The sequence below is a fragment of the Macaca nemestrina genome, chromosome 2 (genome assembly GCF_043159975.1).
Source record: "Macaca nemestrina isolate mMacNem1 chromosome 2, mMacNem.hap1, whole genome shotgun sequence".
Taxonomy (NCBI): Eukaryota; Metazoa; Chordata; class Mammalia; order Primates; family Cercopithecidae; genus Macaca; species Macaca nemestrina.
Window position 1 is genome coordinate 40,658,516 of NC_092126.1, and position 14,645 is coordinate 40,673,160.

At 45.5% G+C, this 14,645-nt stretch overlaps 1 protein-coding gene across 8 annotated transcripts in view; it reads right to left on the reverse strand.

Moving 5' to 3' along the window:
- Nucleotides 1–10,779, reverse strand: part of LOC105469933 (DAZ interacting zinc finger protein 1 like) — a 56,371-nt gene extending 45,592 nt beyond the window's left edge. For 2 of the 8 annotated variants that reach the window (XM_071090971.1, XM_071090973.1), the window contains exons 1-2: nt 10,601–10,776; nt 7,171–7,311 (exon numbers count right to left, since the gene is read on the reverse strand). The gene's annotated coding sequence lies outside the window, so the exon portion shown is untranslated. Of the gene's footprint in view, nt 1–7,170; nt 7,312–10,468 lie in introns of all 8 variants that reach the window. The other 6 variants (XM_071090967.1, XM_071090968.1, XM_071090972.1 and 3 more) reach the window with 6 other exon arrangements.
- Between the last annotated feature and the right edge of the window lie 3,866 nt (nt 10,780–14,645).

Consider the following 14,645-nt stretch of genomic DNA (forward strand, 5'->3'; position numbering starts at 1 on the left):
CTCTTGGTGAGCATATGAACTGTTCTCTCTGAAGAGGAATTTGACAATATCAATGGGAATTTTGAACATTCCACTACTAAAAATTATAATTACGCTACAGACAAACTCATATGTACAAAGGTACTTGTGAAAAAATTGTCATTGTAGTATCTTTTATACAAGCAAAGTACAAGAAAAAGTAGAAGAAAGCAAAGTACAATGTATCTCTAGGCAATGGAATATTATGCAGCTATCGATTGGTATAAAGCAGACTTATACGTACTGATACGAAATTATAATCTCTGAGATATATATATGTAAACACACACAAAATAGGTATATATACCTCTATTTGTGTTTTAATGACATTAATATAATCATATTTAATAACTCACCAAAGTGAAAGATATATATCATATTAGAATGGTTGTCTGTGAGAGGAGGGAGGGAAACGGGAGTGTGGAATGGGGATAAATAAATGAATAGATGGATGGTGTGTGGGTGGTGATGGTCAGATAGACAGGTAAATAGGCCTTCACAGACCAATGATGATCATTATATATATACATACATATTCAGTCGCCTCTCAGTGTCCATGAGGGATTCGTTCCAGGACCCTCCTCAGATACCAAAATCTACAGATGCTCAAATTGCTTATATAAAATGGTACAGTATTTGCATATACTATGCACATTCTCCCATAAACTTTAAATCATCTCTAGATTATTTATAATACCTAATACAATGTAAATGCTATAAAAATAGCTGTTATACTTAATTATTTAGGAATAATGACAAGAAAAAAAGTCTGTACATGTTCAGTACAGAAGAAACTATCCTTTTTTTTTCAAATATTTTTGATCCGCAGTTTGTTGTATCTGCAGATGCAGAATCCACAGACATGGAGAGTCTATATATATATATACACACACACATATATATTTGTATACACACACACATATATACACACATATACACACATATATACATATATACACACACACATATATATACACACATATATATACCCACACACACACATACATATGAAAAGACTCATATTTGTTATAATTAGTTTTATAACGAATAAAATATGCTCATTTATAATTCATATATATGATTCATTTATGTATATTATTTCATAAGCATAGACTGTTTCTGGAAAGATAGACAAGAAGCTATTAGCAATGGCTGCCTCTGGGAAGTGAGAATGGAGATTAGAGAACTTTTATTTTTCACTTTCTGCCTCTCTGTACTATTCAAAGTTCTTACCATCTTCTATCACTTTTATTATTTTTTAAAAGAAAACATAGAACTTCAGCTCTTGCATAAGTGAGAATCTGACTAAGGCAACAAGAGGAACATTTTACCTTATTTAATCAAGTCCTTTCGAGATTACATCATTCAGTCTTCTTTTTTTTTTTTTTTTTGGAGACACTGTTTTGAACTGTCACCCAGGCTGAAATGCAATGGCGCAATCTCGACTCACTGCAACCTCCACCTCCCGGGTTCACGCAATTCTCCTGCCTCAGCCTCCAGAGTAGCTGGGATTACAGGCACCCTCTACCACACCCGGCTAATTTTTTGTATTTTTAGTAGAGACAAGGTTTCACTATGTTGGTCAGGCTGGTCTCAAACTCCTGACCTCGTGATCCACCCACCTCGGCCTCCCAAAGACCTGGGATTACAGGCAGGAGCCACCGCACCTGGTCCATGATTCAGACTTTAAAAAGTGCAATAGAAAGTGCACTTTAAAAAGTGCAACAGAAAGTCAAAGAAGTAATCAGCTTCAGAAGTAAGAAGGCCTTTAAAAAATGGTAGGACTGGGCTGGGGGCCACTGTCTTCTTCTGTCTTCTTCTGTGAAAGGCAGTGACAGGCCAGCCCTGCCTACCTCACAGGGTGCTATGAGACTTGGAGAAGATGCAAGGGGAAGGTGCTCGGTGATAACACTGGCAACTCTGCAGAGAGTGCCACCCTCTGTGCTAGATACAAACTCCTAATACAAACCTACAAACAGGTATTATTATTCTCATTTTACAAATGTGGCATCCCTCAAAGGTCATATGTTGAAAACTCAATCCCCAATGCAGCAGTGTTGAGAGATGGTACCTTTAAGAGGTGATTAAGTCACGAAGACTCTGCCCTCATGAATGGATGAATGTCATTATTGTAGGAGTGGGTTAGTTATCACAGGAGTAGGTTCCTGATGAAAGGAGGAATTCGGTCCCTTTCCCTCTTGCTCTTGTGCTTTCTTGACCTTCCTCTCTCCACCAAGAGATGATGCTGCATGAAGGCCCTTGCCCAATATTGGACTTCAAGCTCGATATTGGACTTGATATTGGACTTGACATTGGACTTCAAGCTTCCAGAACTGTGAGAAATTTATTTCTTTTCTTTATAAATTACCCAGTCTGTGTTACTCTGTTGGAGAGTACAAAATGGATGAAAACAGGAGGCCAGATTTGAAGTGTAATTGTAGGTTCATCTGGCACCAAAGCTTACGGACTTTGAACCACTCAACATTGATTCTTGGGGCTATTCCTCCTAAAATTTTGCTTTGATCAGATTATCATCCTTTATCCCTTAAACCTCCAATTCATCCATTTACTCACTCCTCATTTATAGTATGCCTATGTGGGTCCTGCCCAAGCTCAGGTCCTGGGCTATGGAGCTATACTAACCACACAGCTGCTCCCCACCCTGGAGCTCAGCACGGCTCCTTATTCCCACTGTACCAAATGCAAACCGCTTAGCCTGGTCTTGAGACTGCCTACAGGATGCCACTAGCCCACCTTTTCAGTTTCAGCTCTATCCTTCCCTTTCTCAGAATCTCTTTCCCAGCAAGTACTCCAAAAAGAAAACCAGCCAGACCTAAGCCCCACACCATGGCCATGAGAAAACTAGCACATTTCTGCCATGTTATGAGGGAAAAAAAAAAGGAGTTAGGTGACATGATACTCACCATGCTTAGCTCCAAAGCTGCAACTGTGCCACCAGAGCCTCAGAGACGACTGCTCACAACAAGCTGTGCCTCAGAGCAACAGCAGGTTACCAGGCATGCTGTGGACAAGGGTAACAAGACACCTGCTTCCTGATGTCCCAGCTTTCAGGTGAGCTCACCTGAGAACTGTACTGTTTAACTATTTAAGCTTTGGCCTCAGATGTTTGCCAACAGTCCTCTCTCTAATAATAAAGTCAAGAACTCTCCATCAGCCACTCTCTCTCTCTCATCTCTCCTCCTACCTGTTTGAATGCTCTTCCTTAAACAGTAACCATTCTTTCCCCTTTCTTTTATGACAGGGTGTGCCAGTGCCCCCTTGATATTCTGCTCTCCACCTGCAACCCATTTCTCCCTGCACGCTATCCCTAGGAATGAGCTCACAGCTTCAGCTACTATAGGCTTGCTCTAGGCTGAGCCTCAGTCACCCCCAAATCTCTGTCTCTGTAGCCCCTCAGTCTCTTGTGGTCTTATACCCAACCATTCCATACTGACTGTGCCAGGAATTGCAAACCCAAGTTCCACCAGGGCCAGAAAAGTAACATTAAATGCACAAAATGTAGCAGATGTGAAAGAAACCACAGTACATGCATGATGATAAACGGCAACTCATTCGCCATCTTAGTGTCCAAGAGACAATAAGGCAGTGGTTCTCAAAGTGTGGTCTCTGGACCAGCAGCATCAGCATCACCTGGGAATTTGTTAGAAATGCAGATCCCCAGACTTACTGATTTAGAATCACTAAATCTGTGGAGTGCTGGATTAGGAAACATTAGGGATTGTGGCAAACCTGAGAGTGCAGGCCCTGCTTAAAGTGGGAAACCACTATTGAGCTCCAGCCACAGAGGAATGGATTTTGTGTTCCTTGTTGGCTAATTCCAAATACACTGAGTGATATTCAAAGACTTTGATGAACTGTTTCCAAACCTACCTTTCTAGCTGCATCTCCCATGTAACCATATTACTTGTCTTCCACACTTTCACACCTCTGGGCTGTTTATTTTATGTATAAGCACTGTTTTTAAAAGCTTTACAAAGAAGCACTCATATTTCTCAGGGCAAGCCCTTGAGGAGGTACTATTATCATCTAAGCCACAGAGAAATAAAGAAGCTTGCCCAAGATCCAGAGGTAAGATTCACACCCAGGCAGCCTGACTCCAGTCTGGGCTCCTAACCCCTATTCTATGCTGCCTCTTGGTATAGATGGTCCTTTGCCACCTCCTTGTGTTCCAACTAAAGGTCGATGCATGTTTCAAGGCCCTGCTAACAAATGATTACCTCCAAATGGGAGTGTAAATTAGTTCAGCCATTATGGAAGACAGTATGGCGATTCCTCAAGGATCTAGAACCAGAAATACAAATTGACCCAGCAATACCATTACTGGATATATACCCAAAGGATTATAAATCATTCTACTATAAAGACACATGCACACACATATTTATTGCAACACTATTCACAATAGCCAAGACTTGGAACCAACCCAAATGCCCATTAATGGCAGATGGGATAAAGAAAATGTGGGATATATACACCATGGAATACTACACAGCCACGAAAAAGAACGAGTTCAGGTACTTTGCAGAGACATGGATGCAGCTAGAAACCATCATTCTCAGCAAATTAACACAGGAACAGAAAACCAAATACCACATGTTCTCAATCATAAGTAGGAGCTGAACAATGAGAACACACGGACACAAGGAGGAAACATCACACACCTGGGCCTTTTGCGGGGTGGGGGACAAGGGGAGGGAGAGCTTTAGGACAAATACCTAATGCATGCGGGGCTTAAAACTTAGATGACAGGTTGATAACACCATGGTACATATATACCTATGTAACAAACCTGCACATTCTGCACATGTATCCCAGAACTTAAAGTAAAATTAAAACTAAAATAAACAGATCCCATTTGTCTATTTTGGCTTTTGTTGCCATTGCTTTTGGTGTTTTAGTCATGAAGTCCTTGCTGGAAACCATCATTCTGAGCAAACTATCGCAAGGACAGAAAACCAAACACCGCCTGTTCTCACTCATAGGTGGGAATAGAACAATGAGAACACTTGGACACAGGGTGGGGAACATCACACACCAGGACCTGTTGTGGGGTGGGGGGAGAGGGAGGGATAGCATTAGGAGAAATACCTAATGTAAATGAAGAGTTAATGGGTGCAGCAAACCAACATGGCACATGTATACATATGTAACAAACCTGCATGTTGTGCACATGTACCCTAGAACTTAAAGTATAATAATAAAAAACAAACTTCCCACAATACAAAAATAAATAAATAAATAAATGATTACCACCATAAATCCCTGCTAGGCTCACAGTCAAAGTTCCCTGCCCCTCCCCTGGGCTTCCAGAGTACAGAGCACACACTTTGGTCTGTTAGGGTGTCTCTGCAACATTCATATCTCCATCCCATCAACAAATGATTCCTGAGGCCCTACTAAGTGCCAGGCATCATGACTGGCACTCGGGATCAATGATGACCTGGGCAACTATCCCTACTGTTGTTAATAAAAATAGTTCACATTTCTGGAATTCTATTATTTTCCATACTCAGTGCTAAGGCTTTATACGTATTATCCCACTTAATTCTCACAACAACCTATTATGCAGATGAAGAAACAGAGAGTGAACAAAGAGAGGAAACAGAGAGAGGAAACAAACAGGGGAAATGACTTTCCCACAATCACACAACTAGTAAGTGATAGTGTCTGGCTCCAAACTTTTTTTCTCCAGAGAGACAGAAAAATACACAGAAATTAACCCACAGAGTGGCAAGTGCCAAGACAGGAGCTGGGAAAGGGTCCTCTGGGAACACCAAGGAGGGGCCCATACCAGGACACTTCTGTCTCCTTCCTCCCCCACTCCCCTGGCTATGAACTTTACAGGGGCTGAGACCATGGCTTATTCATATCTGCTGTATCCCCGTCCCCAGCCCATTACCTGGCACCCAGATTGCTACTGAACTGAGCAAAATTGTTGAAATCTCAGAATATCTGACTTAAAATTCTATATTCTTAGGGTCTTGAATAAATGGGACTATGGACTGCCAAGAATTAGGATAAAGAGTAAAAGCTGAGTTAGGAATCCCTCATTCAGACTCGTTGGAGGGAAATGCCATTCAGACTTAGTAAATGCTGATTTGTTGACCATCTGCATCCATAGTTTAATCCCATGGGCTACCAATAAGAGCTGAGAGTGCAGGAGCCCTGGCAGGTGGAATCAGGCATATCAGTGAGAAGTCACAGTGCCCACGCTGACTGTCAAGATATGGCCTCAGTGTTGGAGCTTGCTTCCTGAGCAGCCCTGACACCTTCACACTTACACTCTGAGTGTACTCCATAAACACAGAAGGTGGCAGCCCCACTCCCAGCTACACAGAATTAGGGGTCTGAGTTCATGAGGTTTTAATGCACCTCAAAAGTATTACTCATGTCTTTTTCTAGAATCCTAAGGGTCCAATTCTTAGATGTCCTAGAGCTCTAGCATTATAAGACAGAGCAGGGCCAGGCACGGTGGCTCACACCTGTAATCCCAGCATTTTGGGAGGCTGAGGCAGGTGGATCACCGGCGGTCAGGAGTTCAAGACCAGCCTGGCCAACAGGGTGAAACCCCGTCTCTACTAAAAATACAAAAATTATCTGGGCGTGGTGGTGGGTGCCTGTAATCCCAGTTACTTGGAAGGCTGAGGCAGGAGAATTGCTCAAACTCAGGAGGTGGAGGTTGCAGTGAGTCGTGAGCCAAGACTGTGTCATTGCACTCCAGCCTGAGCAACAAGAGCAAAACACTGTCTCAAAAAATATATATATAAATAAATAAATAAATAAATAAAGATGGAGCAGCACTGTGGAACTTAAAGATGATTATGATATGATGATAGTATAATAGTTAACATTTTTCAAACATCTATATGCCAGGCACTGTGCCAGCCTTTAAAAGTACTAATTCTAAACTCATATAGCCTTGTAGATGGCTATGGTTTGTCTCATCTCACAGATGTAGAAACAGGCTCAGAGAAGCTAAGGGCCCTGCTCACTCAGCTACTAATAATGAAGCCAAGATTCAAGCCAAGTTCTGTCTGACTCCAGAGCTTTTCAATTATGCCAAACTCTTAATAATGATAATAATGATGATGATGACATACCAATTATTTCTCATTATGGAAATTACAATACCTGAGTTTTCTTGACCAAAGTACAAGCACTGACAGAGTTCACAGCAAATCACGACAGGGTTAGTGCTGGAGATTCTAAATTCTCCCTGTATTTCAGCAGGGCTTGTCTGAACCCGACTCAGCTCCACAGCTTGCGTCCTGACTAGGATAGGCAGACAAAAAGCAGAATGAGAGTGTTGCACATTACCTGGAAACCATACACCCTAGGGGCAAGGACAGCGTGCTTTATCCAGACTGAATTTTGAGTAGACTGCTTTTCCCACATCTGGGAATAGAAACACAAGGTAGAAATGACTCACTGGCGACTGGGAGCAGTGGCTCATGCCTGTAATCCCAGCACTTCGGGAGGCCAAGGTGGACAGATTGCCTGAGGTCAGGAGTTCAAAATCAGCCTGGCCAACATGGTGAAACTCTGTCTCTACTAAAAATACAAAAATTAGCTGGGTGTTGTGGTGCATGCCTGTAGTCCCAGGTACTCAAGAGGCTGAGGCAGGAGAATCTCTTCAACCTGGGAGGCAGAGGTTGCAGTGAGCCGAGATCGCGCCATTGCACTCCAGCCTGGGCAACAGAGTGAGACTTCTTCTCAAAAAAAAAAAAAAAAAAGAGAGAGAGGGGAAATGATTCACTGTCATTAGGAAAACTGAAGCTGTTTAATCACCTTTAGATATGACAGGGTTTTGGGAAACTTTCCAGTCCTAGACCAATATTATGAATAAAGGACCCAAAAGAATATTTGTGCTACATTCAAACTTGCTTCATTGTTAAGAGTTGGTTTCTGCCTGGGACAATTCCACACCCATCTAGAACATAGAAAACCCATCTACCACCCTTGCTTTGCACTCTCCCGGTGACAGGTTGTTCACCACCTCACAGCCATCCCACTGTGAAACAATTCCTGGAGACTTTATGGTTCCTCTAAAACCAGTCCACCGATAATCTGTCAAAAATTACTTCCTCAAAATTGGCCAAACATCTTTTTTTTTTTTTTAACATAAACTGACAGCTAGACAACAACAACATCGCCATCTTATTGTCTCTTCTGCTTCCTCAAGAATGCAGTCAAGAGGAGAACTTGAGGGAGCCAAGTTTCCAAGGTGGCTGCCAGGCAATCATTTACAAACCTGACCTGGCTCCCAAGCTAACTTCAGCGGTGCCCACTGGGGGAGCTCAGGCGTGTCGTTAATGCTAATTGCTGTGGCTGCCAAGGAAACCTTCGCACAGTTTGCAAACAGGCTATGCACACACAGTATGCAAGGGAGCTCCAGAGACCTCAACGGAGATAACAGGGACCTGGGAGCTCTCCTGAAGTACTACCACTGCAGAGCTTAGACTTATTCTCAGATTCTGTTGTGTTCTCTTTTTCCACTCTTCCCTGATCCTCATGGGGGCTGCACAGACTCCTAGAACCTTCAAGCAGCAAGACAGAGGTCCCCTCCACCAGCCACAGAGCTCTCCTTACACCTGGCCTCCTATTCCCAGCAACTTTAAGGAGATATTTTTAAGTGGCCATAGTTTTATCAAAACCCCATTAAGTTTTTGCCACAAAAGGATTTTCTTTAAAATAAAAATAGGGGTAGGTATTTGACTGATGTCTCTTGGGAGTGCTTTAGAGAAGAGGAATGAATACTGACATGTCCTATCTTCCCAGATGCAGAACTGTAAAACAAACATAATTGCTTTTCACAGGTAAAAGAAAACTAGGCCGGGCGCGGTGGCTCAAGCCTGTAATCCCAGCACTTTGGGAGGCCGAGGCGGGCGGATCACGAGGTCAGGAGATCGAGACCATCCTGGCTAACACAATGAAACCCCGTCTCCACTAAAAATACAAAAAAATTAGCCGGGCGTGGTGGCGGCGCCTGTAGTCCCAGCTACTCGGGAGGCTGAGGCAGGAGAATGGCGGGAACCCGGGAGGCGGAGCTTGCAGTGAGCCGAGATCGCGCCACTGCACTCCAGCCTGGGCGACAGAGCGAGACTCCGCCTCAAAAAAAAAAAAAAAAGAAAAGAAAACTAGCTTAGAACATACTAGCGTTTTCTTTGCCACGAAGGAGTTCACTTTCAGTGACTGAGCCAGAACTACTAGAGTTGCCAGGCCTAGGGACAGGACACATTGTGAGTGCTTAGCCAGGCTGGCCAGGACTGACCATCTCTGCAAGGAGTCCATAAGAAGGCTCAGGGCAGCCCTTCCCTGCTCCTGTCAATTTGAGTTGAGCAACAAACCTTTTGACCAAATATCAGCTCCATGGCACAACCCACAGTTATGGTGCCCACATGAATTCAGATTTCTGTTTCCAACCTGAAGCATACAACTTCATGAGGCATTTAGATAGTATCAAAAAATATTTCCAGATGAGGTAGGTGTCTCCAGACCCTTGGTGCTGACAGAGACAGACAAAAGGCCCCTTATCAGCCACTTGACTGGAGGATCAGCCTTCCCTAAGCAGGGTTGTTCTCACTGGCCAGTCCTCACATCCGGGAGGGGTGTGGAGAGGTGTTAGGGGCTGCAACTGAGAAGAGAGAGGTCACCCACCCTATCTGCAGATGAGGGTGTGAGAAGCCAAGTCAGAAGACCCCATACTTCCCAGGATTCTCTTCAAAGTCCTGTTAGAAATCGAATTCCAGGAGGCCAGGCAGGGGCAGCCTAGGCCCTGGGCCCCTAGGAAGGGCTCCCTGAACTAGGCCCTGCCCAGGCTCCCTCGGACCTCCTCCTCTGCCGTCTCCTGGACCCCTGTCCTGCACTGAGCAGGTCTTCGGTGGACTTTATTCGCAGCCACCTCAAGATGAAAATACCACGTCTGCCTCCCGCTGAGGTCCAGCCCAGGAAAGGAAGAAGGGGAACGAAAGATGCCAATGCTATTGTTTTTAAATCACCTATTTACTAAAAGATCCTCCTTTACCTAAGGCACTCAGATCATCAAGCCCTCCCAAATCACTTTTCTTTTTACAAAAAGTTAAAAACCCAAGTCCGTCTTCCCAGTGTAGCCAAGTCCTGGGGCATCCCGTCATTCCCGCTCCCGCCTTCACTGCCCGACGCCCGGGTCCTTCCCTTCCCGGGCGCAGCGGTTCGGCGCAGGCGGAGGCGGCCGGCGTGCAGGGCGGCGCCGGGCCGGAAGGGCGCGCCCTGGGCAGTGGGGACGCACGCAGCCGGCTCCTCCAGCGCCCCGCTGCACCCCGGTAGGGAGTTCGCCCCGGCTAATGTTTAACCTCCCGAATCCCTGATCCTTAGGAGTGCAGCCAAGCTACCCACCCGCCCCGCTCCCGGGACTAATTCCTGGCATAGTTTTCCCGCGCGGCCCGCTCACCGTGGGGTCGCCCGGAACCGGGGGCGGCGGGAAGACGTCTCGAGGTGGCGGCTCCCCTACTCGCCCCACGTCCTGCCTCCAGACTTGCTCCACTGCCCCAGACAGCCCAGAGACAGTTCCCGGAATGCTCACCGCCCGCCGTTCCTGGGATGCTTCCCCAGCTCCCCGCAGCCCGGGCGCTCTCTGTGGCGGAGGCAGAGCCTGCCCGGCCCACTCCGGTGCGGGGCCGCGGGCAGAGAGCTCCTCGGTGCGCCAGTCAGCTCGTGACTTGGGGTCTCTGGTGCCTCCCGCTCTTACTACAGCCGCCCCGCCCCGCCCCACCTCAAGAAGAGGTGGAGCCTCTCCCGGCCCCTCTAGGACGAGCTATTTTTAGGTCTGTAACGGATGGGGGAAGGAGAGAATGCCACGTTTAATCCGTTAGTAAAATCCAGGATCCAAGTGAATGGCTTCCTGGCCTTGCTGAGAGGCTGGCCTTGCTCGGGTTTCCCCACACCCTGCCTCCGGTACAATTGATGGCCTGCTGTGCAGGGGCGGCCGCAGCCCCCCGGGCAGATAGTCCTGCTCACTCTCCTAAAGGGACCGTCCTGGTTTCTTCCTGACCTGATCCCAAGCTAGGAGAGTTCTTTGGGTGTGCCCCAGGTCTGATCAGACAGATGGCAGCCACCTTCCCTCCGCAGCCCCCACCCACCAGCCCCTACCCTCCCAACCTGCTGGTTTGCCCTGGGGATGCCAACTTGGAAACCCAGGACTGAAAAACGTATTTTTTCTCCTGATGTTAGTCTCTGATCGCTTCCCATAGCCAGTAGTTGCTGTGCTGAGATTCTGTTTTGTGGGCACCGTAACTGTGGGTTGTGCCATGGAGCTGATACTTGGTCAAAAGGTTTGTTGCTCAACTCAAATTGATAGGAGCAGGAAAGGGCTGCCCTGAGCCTTCTTGTGGACTCCTTGCAGAAATGGTCAGTCCTGGCCAGCCTAGCTAAGCACTTGCCATGTGTCCTGTCCCTAGGCCTGACAACTCTAGTAGTTCTGGCTTAGTCACTGAAAGTAAACTCCTTCGTGGCAAAGAAAACGCTAGTATGTTCTAAGTCACTTTTCTTTTACATGTGAAAAGCAATTATGTTTGTTTGTTTTACAATTCTGCATCTGGGAAGATAGGGCATGTCAGTATTCATTCCTCTTCTCTAAAGCACTCCCAAGGGACATCAGTCAAATACTTACCCTTATTTTTATTTTAAAGAAAATCCTTTTGTGGCAAAAACTTAATAGGCTTTTGATAAAACCATGGCCAATTAAAAAAATATCTCCTTAAAGTTGCTGGGAATAGGAGGCCAGGTGTAAGGAGAGCTATGTGGCTGGTGGAGGGGACCTCTGTCTTGCTACTTGAAGGTTCTAGGAGTCTGTGCAGCCCCCATGAGGGTCCGGGAAGAGTAGGGGAAAAAAGCTCCTTTTCACACTCTCTCTCTCTCCCATCCCCCAACTCTTCGCCCTCCCTCCCTCTTTCTCTTTTTTCCATTGCAAAGGCTTTCTTCCCACCACAGTCTCAATCTGCCAAGCTCTACATTTTGAGGCAGCCAAAGCAAATGTGTATGGGAGCAAGCATTGTCAAGGACATGCAGGAAAACTGGAACTCCTGTGCATTGCTGGTGGGAATGTGAAATGCTACCATTACTGTGGATACAATGGTAGTTCCTCAAAAAATTAAACATGAATTGCCAAAAGATCCAGCAATTCCATTTCTGGGTATATACCCCAAAGAACTGAAAGCAGGGATTCAAACAGATATTCATATACTCATGTTCATAATAGCATTATTCACAATAGCCAAAAAGTGGGAACGATTCAAATGTCTATCAACAGATTAATGGGTAAACAAAATGTGGTATATCCATACAATATAATATTAACTTTAAAAGGGAAGGAAATTCTGACATATGAATGAACCTTGAAAACTGTCTTAGTCTATTCAGGCTGCTATAACAAAATACCATTGAGTGGGTAGCATATAAATAGTAGAAGTGTTTTTCTCACAGTTCTGGAGGCTGGGAAGTCCAAAATAGAGACATTGGCAGATTCGGTGCCTGGTGAGGGCCTGTTTCCTGGCTGTCATCTTCTCACTGCACCCTCACTTAGTAGAAGGGGCTACCTTGCTCTCTGGGGTTTCTTTCATAAGCGCACTAATCCCAATTATGAGGATTCTACCTTCATGACCTAACCATACCTCCCAAAAGCCCCACCTCCCAATACCATCACCTTGGGGGTCAAGATTTCAACCCCATTTTGCAGGGACACAAACATTCAGATCAAGGCAAAAACATTATGTAAATGAAATAAACTAGACACAAAAAGACAAATATTGTGTTATTCCACTTATACCTAGAAATATTGTATGATTCCATTTGTACCTAGAATAGTCCATTCACAGAGACAGAAAGTAGAATAGTGGTTACCAGTGGCCGGAGGAGGGGGAATGAGTAGTTATTGATTCATGAATACAGAATCTCAGTTTGGGAATGATGAGAAAGTTCCAGAGATAAATGGTAGTGATGGTTGCACAATAATGTGAATGTACTTAATGCCACTGAATTGTACACTTGAAAATGGTTACAATGGCAAATTTTACGTTATGTATAGTTTACCACAATTTTTTAAACATTAAAAAAAATAGTAGATGGCGCAGGGACCAGGACCAAGTTGGGATATCTGTGCACCACCTACTCGGATGGGGAATCTTGTTCCTGCTGTCTTCTCCTAGTCAGGGCACTTTTTTCACCCCAGGGTTTTCTGCCACCCAGAAGAGCAAAAAGAAGAGTCCAGGCTTTGGGAGTCAAAGATGCATCTACATTCCACATTCCCAAGCTACATAACCCTGGGAACATCACGTAGCCTCTCTGATCTTCGTTTTTCTCATCTGTAAAGTGGGAAAAGTAAACTCTACCTAGAAGAGTTGTTAGAACCAAATTAGCTAAATTATATGTAGGCTCTGCCCTGAACCTACAAGTCAGTGGTGTGCCCTCTTGACTTGACACTGTGAAATCGCCTAAGACATTTACTTCTCAGCTCTCTTCCCACTGTATCCCTGACATTTGCAGAAAGTAGTTCTGAGGATACCTTTGTGTGTGTTATTTCCACCAGCCTCAATTTCCCCATGTGTAAATAGGGTGCCCTCCTTTGCAGGGCTGGTGTAAGAAAGTAGACTTGACATGCACCCAGATCTACCTTAGCCAAAAACCAAATCCTCCATCTTGAGCTGACCAAGACCTCATGCATGCAACCCTCACACTCTTCCCTTACTAGGCCTTAGTTCAACCCTCAACAAAGGGAAGAGTTACTGAGTGCCTATTATGTGCCAAGTTCTTTTCTTAGTCCCAAGGATACCAACAGCCTCTAAAGGACTAGATCACTTGGCACTGGAAAGCTGTCATTTCTGCTGCCCACCTCTACTGCAGCACACACAAGATCTGGCATCAGCCGTGGGGACAGGTGCACAGACTAAAGTAGACCAGCCCTAGCTGGCTAGTCCTGTCACCCTGAGCAGCTGGCCCACAACTGCTGGGTGGGAGGACAGGAGGATGGATTTTCAATACCCCAATGGCCCCTCACTCCCTCCTAAGCCCAGTGCTAGGCACCTGCCCTCTCAGCCCCTTTCACAGAGGGTCTCCCTCCTACACCCCAGGAAATAGGACACAGCCTATGCAACCTGTAATAGGAGTGCCCTCTGCTGCCAAATGCTGGCATCACACCTCAGAAGCCTGCTCTGGATCCCATTCTCCTGAAGGGAAATGTATCTGAGGTGTATGGACAGGGCTCCCCGCGCTGGGATGCCAGCCACTAAGGAACCCTGAGGTGATTTAAGGTCAAAAGTGTATTGTTGGGCTTTCTGGGTTGATGTATAAATAGGCAGGCATACAGTCAGAGGGGGGGTTTACATAAAATCTGGTTTGCTGGTTTCTCCTGAAAAATCTAAGAATCTAGTAACAAAAGAAAGGCCTGCACTCTGACATGTCTAGAAGTGGCAGGATCTGAGAAGAAACTCTTTCTTAGGCAGATCGTACATTCTAGCCCAATCCCCGAAAAGATCACTTTGAAGGAAGTCTGAGCACCTACCGAAAAGACCTCCTTTCTCAGGAAAACGTCCCTTCTGCAAAAATGAAAGTGCAGAGCTGGATAAGCTTGGCCT